Source organism: Strix aluco, chromosome 9 (assembly GCF_031877795.1).
Source record: "Strix aluco isolate bStrAlu1 chromosome 9, bStrAlu1.hap1, whole genome shotgun sequence".
Classification (NCBI taxonomy): Eukaryota; Metazoa; Chordata; class Aves; order Strigiformes; family Strigidae; genus Strix; species Strix aluco.
The window spans coordinates 8,528,458-8,534,457 of record NC_133939.1 but is presented as its reverse complement, the minus strand read 5'-3'; the positions used below and the strand labels follow the sequence as shown (position 1 = coordinate 8,534,457).

The window sequence follows — 6,000 nt, the reverse complement described above, 5'->3', positions numbered from 1 at the left end:
CTGGTAGGCAGAGATGTTTATTCAAAAGGAGGGGAACCAGCTCCCTGCAAGAAATGGCAAGGAAGCTACTGCTAGCTGGATTTTGTTCTTTGTCAGTGGGGACAGGGGGACGGAAGAGCTCTGGCACCAAGGATCTGCAAAGCAAACCCATGAGCATAGGCTCCAGAGGAACCTGGAAAAGGAAGCTCCAGGTGGAGGCTGCTTTGTGTTCCTCTGTTCTGTGACATTGGCTTTCCTGCCCTGCTCAGGCTCCTATTTGTGACCAGCACAGTTGTAGGAGAGAGTTTGGAGTTGCTATTGTTCATTGCAACCTGTTGCCCATACCAAGCATTAAAAGAATGTCAGGCTTCAAAAACATAATGTTGCCGCATTTTTAGCATATAGTCCAACTTCTGTAGGTTTGAAAATTCTCATTAAACCTTTCTGCAAGTACTAAAATTTTCAAGTTCCTCTGCTGACAAAACACCGTTCTTGCTGCTTATGACAGCCAATGAAACAGGAATATGAGATTCAGCTTGCCCTATGGGATGTTTTGGACCTCCTGCTAGGCCATTTTTTTGATTCAGGCTTTGCCTAGAAGCCATGTTTGCCTTTGGTCTCAGTGATGGAGGCCACCCCTTCTGTGGGTGCTGCTTACTGTCCTCCTTTTAGCACTAACAGTTGCCTCATGTCTCTTAGCAGACACCCCCTGGCCTTCCCACCAAATACAACCTGCAGCCTGCAGCAGCAGAGCTTTGTGTTCTACCACCTGACGTGTTGCCAGATGTGATGACTGGACTTGCACATCTGTGAACAGTACGCCCGAAGTTACAGGTTTTGATTTATTAAAAGACTGTCTCCCAAGCAGTGGCCCCAAACCTGTGTTGCCGGTGAGGGCTGGCGCGAGATGCGAGCTGGCAAGGATGCCGTGCCCTCGGTTGGCTGCCGCAGACCTGGGCCCTGCCTCCCCCATCGCTGTCACGTATTACCTGGTCCTTTCCAGCCAGTTCCTCGGGGACAGCTGGAGACTGGCTTGCGATGAACCAGCAGATTTTATTGCAATAATCACCTTTCCTGAGGGAAGGAGATAAAGGGGGAGAGAGTGAAGAATAGCCGGGTAGCATTTAGCATGACTCAGAATTGCACTACCAAGTGCAAAGTCACGGCTGAAAAAATCACGCTTGTAAACTCAGGGGGCTGGGCTGCTCCCCTGCCCGTGGGGAAGGGAACTCGCCCTTGCGGGGCACCTGCAGGGCTGCGTGCGGCGGTGGCTCGCTGGGCTCCCTTCTGGCCTGGGGTGCTCCAGGAGGCTGCTCCTGCCCGGCAAAACACAAAGGCCCTGGCCTGCAGCCCTCGGGGGGGGCAGGGTGGCGGGGGCGCCGCTGCAGCCCGGGATACCCGGTGTCAGATAACCTTCAGGTCTCAGTGTGCCTCTGCTCCGGGGCCGGGCGAGGAAGAGGAGGAGGAGGCGGAGGAGGAGGCAGCGGCCGGTCGGCCCCGAGGTGGGGCGGGCCGGGCCGGGGCCGCCCTGTCGGTGCGAGCCTGCGGGAGACGGGGACCCCGCCAGCACAGCCGGGTAGGACAGCGGGTCTCGTTTCCTCTTTATGTCGCTCTTTACCTTCCGCCCGACGCCTTCCCAGGACCGAGAGCCGCGGGGCGGGCGGTGAGTGCCGGGGCGCGGCGGCAGAGCGGTTGGACTTTGCTACCGAGCTCTCCTGGGCAGAGGGTCGCGGGACGGCGCCGGGGCAGAGCCCGGGCTGGGGCACGGCCCGGCCTGGCCCTCGGCGGTGCCCGCGGCCGGCCCGCCCCTCCCTGCTCTGCCCGCCGCGCAGCCGGCTCCTTCCTGGCGGGGCGGGCTGGGGGTCCCCTCGCTCCCTGGCGCCCTGCAGTTTGTGAGGAGCTCCTGGCGGCTCCCCAGCCCCTCGCGGTGGTGCATCCCCAGGAGGTGAGTCCCCCCGCCCCGGAGCTCTCTGCCCATTCGCGGGGGGGAGGGGTTGAGGCTGAAAAAGATCAGATGCTGCTGCATCAAAAACCAGGAAAAAAAGAAAGTAAAAAAGAGGCAAACCCACCAAGGAGTTGTGACTGCAGAGGCTAATTTACCAGAGAGCGATGGGAACGGGGCCTCCGGGAGGGAAACTTTCAGAGCCCGGGAAGGTCTGGCAGCTGCCGAGCGGGGAAGTGGCTGGCAGCGGGTCTGAGGCGAACACCTCCTGCCTGCCAGCCTGTGTCAGACCGTTCAGGGTGTTAGCGGGAAGAATTCACCAATTAAACAACATTTCATCTTTTTTTCCTTAAATGTTTTCCACGTGTGCTGTCCTGAACGGTAACCTCAAATTTTTTTAATGATGTAAAGCATTAATGTTGCCTGGCTTCTGTAACAAGGTGTTTTCCTTAGCTGTGATTAATCACCCTGTTTTTCTGTTCCAATTAAGCTGCTCACTTGGAGCGCTGAGACAATCAGTGTCTCATCGTATGAGCTGCTCTCAGAACTATCAGTGAGTTTGTCCCTCCGGTTGGATTCTTGGTAGACCAGAGGTATTTTCAGTTTCGGGCTATTGTGTTTTACTGGCAGTTGTAACATGTGGGAGGTTACTTGAGTCAATGACCTGTTAAAGCATGAGCAGGCTGGGAGGTGGCTGGTAAGAGCGGGGGCCTTGATTGCATACGCGCCCTTGGGTTTACTTCTTGCAGCCATTACGTCCTGGAAGAGAGCTCGGACAACTACTGAGGCACTATGGGCTATCCCTTGCCCTCGGATCAGAATCTGTATTAAACGTTTGAATGCGATGTATTAGTTTTTGTACTTTAAACACAAAGATCAGTGAGTTAATCTTTGACGTTGTCAGGGCGATGCGTAACATTCCCTGGTGAGCTTAGTCCCTTTTGGCAATGAGAGTGGACAGGAACTGGAGCTGAGATGTGTGAGGAGGAGAAGAAATGGAGGGGGAAGAGCTATCTACTTGCATCTCCCAAGCATGGGAAGAGTCTGGCAGGGCCAGGCTATGGCTCCTATTGTTGGGGCCTCCTGGGTGCTGGTGTAATTGGCTCTATCTTTAGAAGTGGCAGCTTCAAGGGTCCCCAGAAATGGTAACGAACAGACCTGATCACCAAATATTTTATTTTGCAGAAAATGTTAAAGCAAAGCGTATTACTTTTGCCAACACTTGCAGTATATTTTTTTAAAGTTTTGAATACTTTTGATTGACAACTTTGACTCAACTGCAGGCAGGCTTCCCTGGCTGGGCTGTATCTCCCCAGTGGTGTCATCATCTCACCGTTGGGTGATCTCACACTGCCTCGTGGGAGGTGTGCTCTGGCGGGTGCGTCCGCGGCGACCGAACCACAGTCCCAGGGAGGCACTGCTTCAAACCCAAGTTTTTGTTGCAAAAGAAAAGATAGTAGATATTGTGTTTTTAAAAATAAAATACTAGACAGAGTGAGTGTTTTTAGTGGAAAGCTTTTTTTTCCCCCTAGAGAAAGCCACAATTTTCAGTAGAAAAACATAATGAAGGGAGTTTTTTGAGCAGCCCCGGGAAGCAGCTACAAAGATCCAATATTAATGGAGGGATGGGAAATGAATGCAGTTGATCTTGTCCGTTTCTTGCCTCGGCAGCATCCATGAGTGAAACGCTGACTGCCACGTCATCCTGGTGTGGCACTTTCTTCCCTAAGAGTAGGTGGCCTGTATAAATCTTTACACTTCGCTCCAAAAGCCTTTGTGGTGTATGTGGTAATACTAGTCTCTTTCATGCCTTGGTGGATTTTGTACTGTTTGTACACTAGTTGCCTAGTTCCTAGGCTAACACAGCAGTGAGTAGCCAGGTTTATTTTCCGTGCTTTTGAGGCATATATGCAAGTTTTTGGGACGTAGGAGTTCTGCTGGGATGCTGTGTGCTCTACCAAGTGCTGTTTTCAGTGAAAAATGTCATGAGCAGGTTCTAAACTTTATGACTGTGGATGCCATGTTCCAAATAGTGCATCTTATTTTCTGCCTTGCATAATATTTCTCTAACTTGGTGATGAATTTTAGCAAAACTTTTCTGGCCTGTCCTGCAGGAATCACATTTAAGTCTGGCAAAGAGTGTGGCTGGGAACCTTCCTCTGCAACATCTGGGTATGAGCAGTGCTGGAAACAGGATCCTTGGCAAAAATGAACCTTGTCTCTGGACCATTGTGGTTTTTCTAATGACATCAGTTTGCCACCTGCATCTCTCTGGGGTGTGACATTATTTTAGACATATTGTAAATGTATAAACAACCTTCTGACCTTCCTCACTTCCATCTTTTGCTTTTTTCTCCACTTCCTTCTCTTCCTCTTCATCCTCTCTCACAGTCCTGTGTCCTTGCAGACATTCCTTATTGCTGGCTTGAAACATGTTACCAACTGACCATTGTTTCACAGCTACTTCAGACAGGAGGAGGAAAGAGCTTGCGTGGTGAGATGGATAGCCTTCAGGATTTAATGAGCGCTCACTAAGTATCACAATCAGCCAGGCTCTGATTTTTTTTTTTTTTTTTAAAAGGCATCACAGTACCCTGGTTCTCACCCTCTGACTCCTGAGCATTTGTGGTGGCTCAGCAGAGCTCAGTGGTGGAACCCCTGCGTGCATACATCAAATCACCTTCTCCATTTCATTAACAGAATGGATTTTAATAAAGAGTTGTGAACAGAGAGACCATAATTCCCCAGTGACCCTATGATCCAGGAATTCAGTTACCCTTGACAGGGTAGTGCTGCGAGACATAGGCTTATTATTATTTTTCATGGAAGTTTCTTAGATATAAGAAATCTGTGTTCGAGGCCTGAATATTTGGCATTATATTTTTTATTAATTGGAATCAGTCAAAACCACATTGGCACTGAAGCTTCTGTGGGAAGATTGTTTGTGAACTATTAATTATTTTCAGTCTACTTGGCATAAAGTGAAGGATTATTAACATAACCAGTCTTGCAAGTGATGATAAATTCAACAAGCATTATTTCTACTTTTTAAAGAGGTTGGTTTTCATTATTACTAATCTTTCACATGGATGACCTCTTCCAGCTGACACAAATTCCTTTTAGAGCTGACCTAAACCTTGTAATTTGCCAGGAATTTAGGATAGTGTTTTATTTAAAATACAATTTCCCCCCTTACTTAACGTAGCGACCAAAACCAGGGCTTTCCTTTCATCTTGTAGAAAGCAAAACATCATGACATTATCTCAACATTGCAAAGTTACCTTAGATTAAATTCTGTGTTTTACCAATCCATCTTAAGTGGAAGAACATGTCTGTTAAATTACAGGATAATTTTTGTCTTCTCCTTCAATTAAACACCTTCCCTCACCAAGATGGCTAGGAGGAAAATTGTTTTCAATTGTTCCTATATATTTCCTTTCAATATTGAGTGTAGCAGCCTGAATCACAGAGACCAGACTGAGAATGGACTTAATGTTGGTGAAGAGAGTATGTATGTTTTGGACCAGCTTGCACTCCTGATCTACCTACAGCCTCCCTTGGGTTACTCACAGCTCTGACACAGTATTGTCAGCATACGTGTAAGCATTAAATTGCTTTTGTGGCTTTGAATGGACGTTTGTTTTGGTGAATATATATTAGTTTCTTGCTGGAACTAGTATCCGGGTTGAAATGAAAGCCCAGCTATGTAATCTTACTCATTTTACTGCCTGCATTGCATGCATTCAGGTAATTTCCAAGCATGGTTTGCTGTGCTGTACCATGCTATATTGACTACTGAAGTGTCCCGTGGGTACAATGGCTTTTGAAAACGGAGCAATAAAACATAAATTCATGAGAAAGTAACATAATGATGTGAATACCTATCTATTAGATTGACTGAAATGTATGTGTGAGAAAAGTTAGCCTTCTAATAGTCTAAACAGACAGCTACTTGTATAGATCTGTAGGAAGGAGGAAAAAAAAAGTTGCGCCCCCCCCCCATTATTTTTATTAATCATAAATACCTTTATTTTTTCCCGTAGTGAGTGGGTGTCGTGATGGTATATCTGTAGTTAAAG

The 6,000-nt window shown here is 48.1% G+C and overlaps 1 protein-coding gene across 4 annotated transcripts in view; it reads left to right on the top strand.

Annotated features, from left to right (window-relative positions):
* Positions 1 to 1,449: 1,449 nt before the first annotated feature.
* The window catches only part of PIK3CB (phosphatidylinositol-4,5-bisphosphate 3-kinase catalytic subunit beta), a 104,847-nt gene continuing 100,296 nt past the window's right edge, over positions 1,450 to 6,000 (top strand). For 2 of the 4 annotated variants that reach the window (XM_074833662.1, XM_074833656.1), the window contains exon 1: positions 1,532 to 1,642. The gene's annotated coding sequence lies outside the window, so the exon portion shown is untranslated. Of the gene's footprint in view, positions 1,643 to 1,666; positions 1,925 to 6,000 lie in introns of those variants that run through there. The other 2 variants (XM_074833657.1, XM_074833658.1) reach the window with 2 other exon arrangements.